Source organism: Falco biarmicus, chromosome 2, assembly GCF_023638135.1.
Source record: "Falco biarmicus isolate bFalBia1 chromosome 2, bFalBia1.pri, whole genome shotgun sequence".
NCBI classification, from domain to species: domain Eukaryota; kingdom Metazoa; phylum Chordata; class Aves; order Falconiformes; family Falconidae; genus Falco; species Falco biarmicus.
Genome location: NC_079289.1, coordinates 7,195,960 through 7,208,409, shown reverse-complemented (window position 1 = coordinate 7,208,409; position 12,450 = coordinate 7,195,960). Strand labels below are relative to the sequence as shown.

At 47.7% G+C, this 12,450-nt stretch overlaps 1 long non-coding RNA gene across 1 annotated transcript; it reads right to left on the bottom strand.

Moving 5' to 3' along the window:
• Nucleotides 1–502: 502 nt before the first annotated feature.
• On the bottom strand, nt 503–12,215 carry LOC130144430 (uncharacterized). Its single transcript, XR_008820136.1, has 3 exons — nt 11,485–12,215; nt 8,628–8,716; nt 503–1,170 (listed from the first exon to the last, which is right to left on the bottom strand). It is a non-coding gene; the product is annotated as an uncharacterized LOC130144430 (long non-coding RNA).
• Nucleotides 12,216–12,450: the final 235 nt, after the last annotated feature.

The following is a 12,450-nucleotide window of genomic DNA, read 5'->3' as shown; positions in this document are numbered from 1 at the left end:
TGCCCTTGATGTCTCTGCCCAGATGGTATTCTATCAGGGCTTTAGCTTTCCTAAGCTGATTCCTGGCTGCTCAGACAATTTCTCTGTATTCCTCCCAGGCTACCTGTCCACCTCCGTCCACCCCCTGTAGGCTTCCTCTTGTGCTGGAGTTTGCCCAGGAGCTCCTTGTTCATCCGTGCAGCCTCCTGGCATTTTTTGCCTGACTTCCCCTTTGTTCGGATCCATCCCTCCTGGGCTTGGAGGAGGTGATCCTTGAATATGAAGCAGCTTTCTTGGGCCACTCATCCCTCCGGGGCTTTATCCCATGCTACTCCACCAAGCAGATCCCTGAAGAGGCCAAAGCCTGCTCTCCTCAGGTCCTGTATAGAGAGCTTGCTGTGCACCCTCCTCACTGCCCTAAGGATCTTCAGCTCCACCATTTCATGGTCACTGCAGGAGCTTCCCATTCCCCACCAGCTCCTCCTTGTTGCTGAGAGCAAGGTCCAGCATGGCACCTCTCCTCTGGCACTTGGAGAAGGAAGTTATCAATGCATTCCAAGAACCTTCTGGATTGCCTGTGCCCTGCTGTGTTGTCCCTCCAACAGATACCAGGGTGGTTGAAGTCACCCAGGAGGACCAGGGCCAGACTCTTCTCAACAGTACCCAGTGACAGGACAAGGGGCAACAGACACAAACTGCAACACAAGTTCCATCTGAATATGAGGGAAAGGTTTGTTACCCTGAGGGTGACGGAGCCCTGGCACAGGCTGCCCAGAGAGGCTGGGGAGTCTCCTGCTCCGGAGACATTCAGAACCCACCTGATGTGACTCTGCGCACCCTGCTCCAGGAGAACCTGCTCGAGCAGGGGGTGGGGCTAGGTGACCTCCAGACGTCCCTTCCAGCCCTGACCATTCTGTGATCTTTCATCTCTTCATTAAAAAAAAATAGCTGGAGGGAAGATGTACCTGGAGGTCCTTGTCTTTCTCCACCATGTCTCAGAGACTTCTAAGTCATCGGCTTGGACTACAATCCTCATTTTTAGGCAAAGACTTTGCCCAGGGTCCATGTGAAAGTTGTAGCACAAGCAGAAGTAGAAAACAAGTTTCTGATCGATGAATTGGTGGTGCACTCAGAAGGGTCTCTCTTCCTTAGAGATGAAGGTCACCTTTGTGTTACTCCACCTGGTGATGACTGAATAATAATAAAAAAAAAAGTTAACTAATTTTAAATCAGGTTCTTCTTGAAGCTTCTAATTTTAAGCCAAAGAATTTCACGGAAGCGTGGATTAAGTTTGCTTCCTCGTATATGTAGGAGTGCATGTTTTTGTTGGCGTGTTTTGTGCTCATGTTTCACCACTGGTCACGTTGGGGAGCTCTGGTTCCATGGCTGAAAGTCAAGAAATGAACTTCCTCTACAAGTACTTCAGGGAAGTCTTCAGCTTCACCTCAGAATGCTTTGCTGTCAGCATGAGCCGTGCACCAGAAAAATATTTGGTTCATTTTGTTACCGTAACTCGTTTTAAAAAGAAAAAACCAAAACTACAAAAACCTCTCTGCATAACCAGAATTTTGACTACTTTTCACAAATTCTGCATCTGTTGCAGCATAAAGCAGCAGCAGTACCTGCACTTGTTGCTTCCTGTATTTTTAAATCTGTATTTTTAACTCTGGGTGCAGTGAGGAGGTGAGGGCAGACCCAGAAACAGATCAGGCCCTTGTGAAAAAAATCCCCACCCTGACTAAATTCACGTTGACTTGGAAAGAAAAATAACTGGGGAAATGTCCCAAAATGAAGGGAAATATATCTGTCACTGTCACAGCTATGAGTCTGGCAGGGCAGGGCTTGTTCAACTGCGGAGTGTAATGATCAGTAGACAGGGGGTTGTTTTGTTGTTTTTTTAAGGGATTTTCCATTTGAGGGACCTTAACTCCCAGTAGCAAGAAACTAGGAACAGCACAAGGGAAAAATGCCCTAACCACAGCAGAACTGTTACAAAATAATTTATATTACACATAGGTTGTTATTATTACAGGCATTACATCTGTGGTAGTACCTGCGGGACGGACATTTTTAATGGGGGGAATAATCAATATATATATGTAAAAGGCAGGACAGATTGATGTATGCATTATATGTTTCTATTTCTACTTAGGCTCATTCCTGAATTACTTCTATATAATCCTGTGCTCCCATTTTAAACCATGGTGTTGAGATAAAAAGTATTGTTGGGAGATATATATCTATATAGATAGATACCTTGAAGAAGCGTTTGGCTGTTGAACGATGAAGACGGGACAGAGCCTAATCTCTTTCCTGGGCTCTCCCATCTGAAAGATGCAGGGAAAAGACACTAAACCACTATTCATCCTGAAGCAGGAAAACACAGTAAGAGGTTTATTCCATTCCTCAACAAAGAAATACTCTGTTCTAGCAAGCAGACCAAGAATCACAGAGAAATAGTACAGACTGTTTTGATATCTCTCGGCACAAACCCATATGGAACAAAAGCTGGATGAGGTAGAAAATAGAGCAGCTGCTGAAGCGCACGAGGCTCATCAGCCAGCACCTCAGCCGGCAGAATGGGACAAGCTGGTGCCAAACAGCGAGCGGGAGCTCACTGCTCTCCCCGCCGCACACCAGTGCTCCAGCAGCCCCCTGCAGCCCCCACCTGCGAGCCTGGTGACCTGGCTCATAACCACAACTCCAGTACAGTGCAGACCGTAGCCACTGCAGCGTCCACTAGTCCATTCCTCTCCAGCCTGTTTGGCTCTGCTCCATTCCTCTGCCTGACTGAGCATCTCTGAGCTTTCCTCGTGAGGATACTAGATCCAGAGGGAAAGATGATTAGCAGCCTGAAGACAAATGTGAAAATTAATCAGGCAGAACTAGGAATGACAAAAAGAACCTCAGCTGCTCCAAGACCCTGGAGTTTTCTTACATTAAATTTCCCTAGGTAAACTAAACGCTGGTTTCCTCAAGCACTATCCTACATAGTGATCATGTTGTTGGATCTCACATAGCTAGTGAAATTCAGCAACAACCCACCATAATCATACGCTTCACAGATGAGAAAGAAAAAGCCCTTCTGCTTGAGAAGCAGATTGGCAGTCCAAACAGTCAACCCGCAGAAATTAATGACTTCTTCCTTTCATAGCAGTTTTGAAAGGCACCTCCCTAGTACCGAAGGGGGATGGAGTCTTCCTTCTGCAAGTTTCCAGTCTGCAAGCTCAGCCACAGCAGGCTGGAAAGAGGAGGAAAGTAAATTACTGTGGTGGTCTCAAACGTGTACCGCCTTCACTATGCTCAGGGACAACGCCTGCTGAACCCACAACGGCAAGAGGTTCTCAATGCACACTGCTGAATTATCCAAAATACACAGGACTGCATACGTAACCCAGTTTCAGCCTTAAAGACTGAAGCCAGGGCAAGAGCAGTCACAAAGCTCGTGCTGGAGAGCCTTAGCCATGCCACCCACACGGAGAAGGCTGGCTTCCCGAAGCCCAGACAACAATCCCACCGGCCTCATGGAATAACCAGAAAGCAGTTTTGACCAGGTCAGAACAGAAGCAGTTTCTTAGAACTACAGGAGAGATGACAGAGCAGCAGAGTGACAGCCTCTGCTGGTACCACACCTCTGCCCAAACAGGGCCCTTACGGAGTTCATGTCCCTTTAGGTTATACAACTCATTCTTCACCAAACCATGGCAGATAAGCAGGACCACAGAAAATTTCAGCGAAGAGTGGTAACACACGGGTTACTTCACAGGGGGAGGCTCTGGACAGTCAGATAAGGAAACTCTAGGCAGCACCTCCTTTTTACAAATAACTCACTCCTTTGTTAATTAAAATGTGCTGGTGCAGCGAGGCTGCCAGGTCATGCTGATGCTCATTTCCTAAACTGGAGAGGCCTTGCAGAGGCCTATGAAGTGTTAATTATTTTACTTCCACACCAGGCAGATCCTTCCTTAGAAGCGTGAGAACTGGAGCAATGACCACCAGCAGCCTCGTGCTGTGTCACAACTTAACGATGCTTTAACCCCGGCTTCCATTTGGTCCCTCTGTCATCTTCTGGTCCCACTTGTGACATTGTCAGCTGTGTGAGGCATGTGCCACCTGCCTAACAAAACTACCATATCCTACAGCAGGATGTGACAGGTCACAGTGATCCCAATGACCCGTTCCGAGTAAGGGAGTTCAGCCTGGGCCTCTGCTAACTGCCCTCATTGTTGCTTCTGCACAAACAGATGGCCTACGCATGTGTCCAAGAAAATTAAGCCCTTGGTTGAGCAGGAGACCAAGTTTTTCAAGGTTTGGGCCTGTCGCATGGCTTCTGGGAAACAACTCTGAGCTTTGTTCCATAAGTTACCTGGGACAGGATTAGTTTTACTTTACAAAAGCTGTTCTTGGGCAGCTTTCCTGGGTTTCATCAGTCTTCTCCTGTTTTCCTCCTCTCCTGGCCCCCAGGCTGAGCTCATACCCTTTCTTCCTTGTGAGTCTCTCTGGTGGGGTCCTCAGCGATTGTGCAAGGCAAGAGTCTGTTTTAGGCTGAGGTGTGAACGCAGGAAATGTCGTGGAGCAGTCAGCACCAAAGCAGTGTGTCTCCATTCTCAGGACAGCTGTTCCTAAGGCTGACTTGACTTGATAAAGGAATCCTTAAAGCCTTTGTTCCTCAGCCACTGAAGCCGGTAACTTCTATTTTCATGCCAGTGGTTTGGGAGCAAGTTTTAATTCTTAGTTACAGAAAGTTACTTACAAAAGCACAATATATTCTTCAAAATAGTACTTCTGATCGAGCTAATCTAGGTCTAGTGAGCAGAAGGGCCAGCTGGAGCTCTCCTTCTACAAGATGTCTGGACACATCTGGCTGAAGCCACCTCGCTGGCGGAGGCTGCACTCCTAACCAAGAGCCATCCTGCTGGGCCAAGGAGCACCAAGTCAGAAGACATCATCAGCGCATGCCCTTAGCACAGCAAGCTGCTTTCCCTGTCCTCTGACTCGGATTGACACCTGTTCCCTCCTGCTCATGACCTGCCAACCCTGACAGACAAAAGTCACCTCCTAGGCACCGCTAAACCAAGACTTACACGATGACTTTGATAGCTTGAAAACTCGGCTTCCCTTCGGGGGCACAAAAAAAGGCTATTTTTCAGAATGTTTTCAAATGCATGCCGTACCTGGGTCCTGCACGTACTCTTTGCCCCCTGAGCTTCTTGTTCTGCCCAATCTGCCATTGCTTTCTTCTTCCACTGGGCAGCAGATGTCAGGACTGTTCTTAAACGCCACTCCACAGTGAGCTTCTCCATCTCCTGGAAGAGCACAAGAACTACAGCAGCCCAGAGGATTAGTCTCTTCTTTGGTTTCATTTCTCACCCACCTTTCTGACCTTTGCCTGCAGCCTGCCAGCACTGCTCAGCTCCACCGGCAGTAAGGAAAAGCCCTCCTCCTACTGCCAATGATCCAAATGATCTAAGAAACCGCTGCATTTCTATCCCATAACAGCTTAACAGTCACCCAGGTACAGCAGTCTTGGGTATCTCATGAGCACATGGACTTAAGGAATACAATGTAAAAAGAGAGTAGCTAGTACCCATTACAGAAAAGTCCAGAAGCAATTGAATGTAACAGTGAACACAGCTATAAGGCTTCTTCTAAGGATCTACATCCATCTTACTAAATTTTTCTTACAGTTAAAGGTGGCACTACAAATACATAATTCATACCTCTGTTGCTTTGATACAATGATCAGGAAGAGGGGGTTTGATTTTAGGTTTCGCTTCAAGTGTCTTTTTGCTATCCACTTCCTCCCAGGAGCTTCTCCAAACCTCAGATTCCTAAAAATATGTAACGGGAGGAGTCTGAGTGAGGCCAGGACAAGTTAGTTCTACAGCTGATGCTCACGGCAGGGGACCTGCTTCTGCTGCACAAGGCAGATCTCCAGGAGAACTACCTGTCTTCTGCTCCTTTGCTCCAACAAAAGGAGAGAGCAGAAACTCTGAGCTGTACAACATACAGGTTCCAGGCTCTCAAGTCAAGGTCAGTGGGCTCCAATCTAGGACTCTTCAGTACCAAAGTCACCCATGAAAATGAAGCCATCTGTGGTTCTGGGAAGCACAAGGTGGTTGAATTATACTCTGCCCTGTCAAGCAGGATCCTTTCACAGCAAAGCAACGAGTTGCTTCACGGTCACTCACCTCTGAGCTTCACTGCTCTCTGGGAACAGGTCAAAGAGTTGAACAAAGTTCAGGCACCGAGACACCATCAAGAAGTGATTCAGAGAGCATTTGGACCTCTCCTCCCTCTCACAACATATTGTTAGACCCCGAACATTGCTCTCAAGACAAAAAAAGAACAGGTTAATTCAAATCAAGAAAGTAAGAAAGTAATCCTCTCTACTTCTGGCACAATTCTTTCTGTTCAGTTACTAAACAGATCTGTGCACTGGAAGACAACTCCAGGGTAAAATGAAGCAGATGTAAAGGGTCTTGAAGAAGTCTGCTACACATGCACCCTCCTGTAATTCCTTATGACGTAACTTTTCAGAGCTCACACACAGCATGTCCAAAAGAAACATCTCTCTCACACAAGTACAAAGGCACAGTGTTACCCTCCACCATTTCCTTGAGCAGCTCACCCGAGGACCCTCTCCCTCCTGATTTTCTCCCTTGGTTCTTCCTTCAGATCAGTTGCCCTTACTTTCACGGGACCACTGCAAGGAAGTGCTGGCAGAAGCCCTGTGAGCATGAAGCACCACCACTCTTAAAACAGCATCTCGGTGAGGATTTGCATGAGAATGACATGCAGACATGCTCGACCAGGTCATAGAAACAACTAAGGCTATTAATTCCCCATCTGTCCTATTCTCAGGCCCTTTTGAACACTGGAACTCGTCCAACTTGTTCCTGCAAATCAGTATTAATCCTGGTGATACTATTTTTAGCCCCTGCTTTATCTAGCTCCTGTTGTGAAAGGTTGGTTGGGAGATGCCAGAGACCTAGCGGAGTCTCTTTTGGAGAAGCCATTTTATTTCGCAGAGTCCAGGATCTCTGTACTGACTCTGCCTGCATGAATTCAAGTTTCTGATATATTCAGCCCACAAACGTTCTTCTGAGGGAGTCTGCGAAAAAGGTCCGGAATTCCCATATTGAAAGCAAAGTTCTTTTTCAGTAGAGGTGATGAACCTTTTCTAAAATCATCTCCAGATGATGTTTCTCCTCGGAAGAAAACAAATGGGCTTGATGAGAGAGAGAAACACCAGCGCTATTGGCAGAATTTGGTATTCAGCATCCTGAAGGATCTCCCTAAATGTTTACTCCCTGCACAAACCAACTTAGAAAAGGAAAGAGCAGTTTGCACCTGCAATTCACCAGAAAGGGAAAGCAGGTCCATAACAGATGGGTCTGCACCCCAGACCGCACAGGGGCCTTTACCATCTGCCATAGGCTCCTAGCAAGGAGGACAAGAAGAGAGCACACACAATGTCCTTAGGAGCCTGCTCTCACATTACCTTTCCCGTTAATCTTCTCCTTGAAATAATCCCTCTGCCTCTTCCCCTTGGGGGATTTAGTGGGTCTTTCATGGAAGGGTTTAAGAAAAAATTCCCCACGTTCAGTGTTACACTGCAGGCTGCAGAAAAGGCGGCGCCAGCAGTTTGCATGCAGGACGCCATATTCCCTCTGCAGCTTTCCTTAACGACCTCATCCTGCCAGAGAGGCCTTACAAGTAATCTGCAGTCAGGTGCCTTCAACAGCCTTGAAGGCTTTAGTAGGAAACCAAGTTACATGGGAAGGGACCCCAGTGCCTGGAGGAGCTCTGTCCACATCTTCTAGGGTCTCATTAATCCTCACTATTAAGAAGTTGAGTCTAACACAAATCCTTCTTGCTCCAGTTGGAGACCATCTATCACCTCTTATCCCAAGTGTACGTACATGGGACCCCTTTTGCTCTCCAACATGTCAAGAGCATTTTGAATTATAACCTTACCCTCCCTTCACATGGGTATGTGCCCTCCCTGACTAACATCATAGCATCTGTAAAGAGGGAACCCCATCACTGGGGTCGCGGATGGAGCTCCTTTGCAGCATCAGACCCAGGACACATCCCCCTACAACAGGCTTCCTATTTGCCAAGAAATTTCTTCTCCTGTACTCCTGCAGAGGGCATTTAAGATGCCATTTCTTAACTTTTTTTTCTCACAAAAGACATGGGAATTTCACAAACACGTGACCCATATGGATGCCATCTTCTATCAAGTATAGTTCTGTAGAATTCTGCAATAGATTCTGCACAGGAACATTTCTTAATATTTTTCCCTGCAGTTTCTCTGTCTTTTTGTAGTCTCACGCAAAGGAAAGAGGAAAAAGCAGGTGAAACTTAAAGATGTTCCCCATATTCTTCTCTATGCTCCACAAATTCTATCTAACGACGACCATCTTGCATGACTGATGGCAGACTGGCAACGTAAAAAGCAATCACTTCTCTATGCTACTTCAAGCAAAGATGCACAGCTTCCAACCTGAGACGCGGAGCATCCTGCGGATGAGTTCTTCCTCAAATAACCTCAAGAGGCAAAAAAATCCTAGTAATGCAGTGCTGCCCAGCATGAGCTCAGAGGCTCTCATGTCAGTGAAGGGCAACAGAAGTGGCCTTACCTGGGAAACAGGATGTTAGGTTTAGGGAAGTTGTCGGTAGCTCCAGTTTCTCCCTGGGGAATGACCCGATTCATCGTCCCTTTCTTCCTCTGCAACAAGGACAGAGACGGGCAAGATGATCCCAAGGCAATGACCGTGTTGCTGACACGGGCAGCAAACCTTTCAGCTGCTAAAAGCAGCAGCTGCCCCACCAAAGCTCTCTAACAAAGCTCTCTCTTGTTACCTACAGCCCCTCCCTACAACAAGCAGAGACACCACCGCTAAAGCTGATGCTCGGCAGTAATACTGCCAGGCTTTCCGCAAGGATGACACTCAACAGCTTCAACCAGGGGACAAACTCTCGATCAACAGAGAAGCCAGTGGAGGCAGGCACAGCCTTCTTCCTCGGCTTTGGGCAAATCCTTCAGCCAGGAGCGAACAGCTTTCCCACTTAGGCGTGAGTGGCAGGTGCTTTACCCTGCCTACTCCTTCTTGAAACTTGAGGTTTCCTAAGAGGTCCTTCAGGGACAGGACACTGGGCTGGATTGATCCTTGGTTTGACCCAACACAGCTCTTCTGCAGAACTGACATGTCATCATGACAATTGATGACGAGAGAATAAACCTATTGAGCACCTGTATTACTGTACATGATTAGGCCAAGTGGGCAGACAAACCACAGCGTGCCAGGGGACACCAGCTCCACAGGCCTTCGAGACTCAGCCTGAAACCCTGTCGCTAGCACTGCTAAAACAGTAAGACTTACATTGCTAAAAAACTTCTTTAAATGAAGTTGCCTGTTGCATCCAGGCTGAGAAATTGTTCTTCATAAAACCTGATTTTGGCTTTCTTTTGCCTGGTAAAAAGGATGTTCGCGTTCAGGAAAACAAAATCAAAATACAGTCTGTTTGAGATGCATCACTGTCTCATTTATGCAGTGTCATGGGGATTTGAAGTCTCCAAGGCTATGGTGGCATGGTCCAATGGGACAGCTAGTGTGGAATCTATTAAGCAACGCAAGAGGAACAAAGAGACTTATACAGCAAAGACACTAATTGCAGTCAACTTTCAGCCACCTTCAAGCCCTCATGCAATGCCTTGCTACAGAGTGGTCTTCTCAAGTACCATGATAAGGGCATTGTAACCCTGCCCCCACTCGGTGCATGGGTGCTGAGGGCTTAAGAGACTTAGTACACCCTGTCAAACATTTCCAATTAAGAAGCAAAAGAGAAGAACTCCTGAGAATTACTCAGACCACTCCAAAATCCCACAGATATATGGGCGAGTGTGACAGCTTTCAGGGCCAGTGACCACTCCCAGACAGCATGATCAGCCATCCTGCATATGTTTCAAAGGGAAACGAGATTTTACTCCACCTTCTTCCTGGGAATAACTCTTCTAGCATAGCCAAGGTTAAGAATCTTTCTGACAATGTCGGACAGTTGAAATACCAGTCTCTGAATAGGCAAGCAATTGTTCGTTCTTACACATAGCTCTTCCATAAGAACAGCAAACACCTCCAGCCAACTATTCTGACAACTATTTCTGAGTGGAAAAGGAAAAAGGAACATGGACAAGGATTTGATGTAAAAGTAGCACAAGCACCCTTCAGCTGGAGGACATGCAAGGGGTTTCTAAGAATTGTGGTATGTCGGGTGGTCTTTCCACTCTGGCAGTGGGGAACAGAGAAACTCTGACAGCATTGGTCTTTTGACTATATCTAGAGCTGGACTTGTTTTTTTCTGTACACTTACAGAGAAATCTGATCTGTGGCACACTTGCAGACTACATTTTAAAGCAGAAAACCAACATCCCAGAAGTAAAAGAAAGATTAGACTAATTATATTTCGTGGCATTGGCAGGGGTCAGGCTGCCAAAACCACCAGAGTATGGGAGGAGCAACAGGGCATAAAGATGGTCTTGCCCGGCACCAGCTGCTGCTGAACGTAACGAAACACCTGACCCCGAATTTCCACCATCTCCACAACGCAAATGAAAAACATGTCATGCCCTAAGTCACCAAGCTCACAACCACATTCCTAAACCAATGTGGCGATGCCACTGTCTTCAAACGCCCCTTCCCGCCCCACAGACCGCACACATCCCTGGCAGGGCTCCATGGCCCAGCTTTTCACTGATTTAAGCCTTCTGCTGACCCCAGGGCAACTCTGGTGCCAAAACAGAATTGCAAGTGGTTTGCACCCAGGGACATGCACGTCCTGCCATCTGACATCCCAAAGCTGCCAGTGGGGAGGTACAAGATGTGACGGGAAGAAAGCAGAGAGGGGCCTGGTGCTGGCACAGCAAGCGGGACTTCACTGATGGGAAGTAAAACAATTGCTTTCTCACCCGTGAATTTCAGGCTGTCTCTCTGGAGTGGAGCAGGACGCTCGCTCATTCTGGCAGTCCCTTTAAGACATCGATCGTGAAGTGTAACCAAACGACCACCGAAACCTGGCCGCAGATTTCCATCAAAGCACGAGGTCAGGGCTGGGCTCCACAGGAGCTGTGAAGACTTGTGAATCCCCAGGTTTCTCACATGCCACGGCCACTTTTTCCCCCACGTTTGATCCTTGGACAGCCAGCCCCTAGACTTCCACCCAAGCGGCTCCAGCTCTTAGCCAAGCAGGAGCCTAGGCTAGCTGATCCCCACTTCGGGGAGAGCTGGAACCCTCTGTGCCCAGCATCATTCAAATCCATGAGAAGTCAGGGCCAGAGGTTGGAGCAGAACTCGGACATTGTGGCCGCCCTATTGCCCTCAGGACAAGCAGTCAGACCTGCTGCCAGTCCTGCGCGCACACAGACCCCGAGGCTAAGACAGCCATTACTGTAGTTAACAGTTACTAGAACACCCATGAAATGGCTCCTGATGCTCCTACCTTTGGTGACGTGAGACATGAATGTTGGAAACAAGACTCTTCCAGATGCCTTGAAGTCACCTTCCTATGACCAGATAAAGGAAGCCATGGCTGTCACACCCACACTCCAGGTTAGCACCTGGACCTGAAAGGGCAAAGATGTTTTTCACTTGTGCTATTATAACCCCCCCTCCTCAAAGCCCACTCGACAGAATGCTCCTCCAGCATGACCTCCCTGCCTGCCTTCTCCTTCACACTGCGAAGCAGCTCAGGAGAAGAGCAGCTGCCGGAGCAGCAGGCAGCACTGGGACCTCCCAGCAACAGGAGTGAGGAGAACAGGGCTGGGCAGCAGAAACCACCAGATCACAACCAGCCCTGCCATCACTGATGGATCACAGGAGACCTTCCCACTGGAGGAACATGTTTTATCTCTCCCCTAAATGAATAAACAAGGGGGTTGTTTCTACAGGATCAGGAAAGGAACAGCTGAGCGTTGTTTGGTATTCCCTTTCCTAGACCCTGAAATAAGCAGGGGTTTTCTTCCACCCGTGGAGACATTTACTTTCTCCCACCATCGTTATCTCCAGAAACAGTTACGCAAATCCACCATGAACATGTCCATGGGATCTGATGCTGACGGAGGTACCTAAACCAGCATGCTGGAAAATTGAATTCCACACCCTCTGTACTAAAATATTGCCACGCAAGAAACTATTTGCGGAAATGCTGTACAAGTAGGACATGAAACTTGGTTGCAAGTCTGTAACTCGGTTGCAAGTAGCAAGCCTCAGCTGAGCAGCACTGCACGATTCCCCTCAGGGGCCTTTAAAGCAGCCTCTCCTCCAGGAAGCAGGACAATCCAGCAACAGAGAACAGGATGATGCACACAAAGACAATGCCTAGAACCCACTCTGAGGGATGGTAATGATCCCAGTTTACCCATCAGTTGCACTGCAGTGTTTCCAAAGCACTAGGTGCACCACCCTC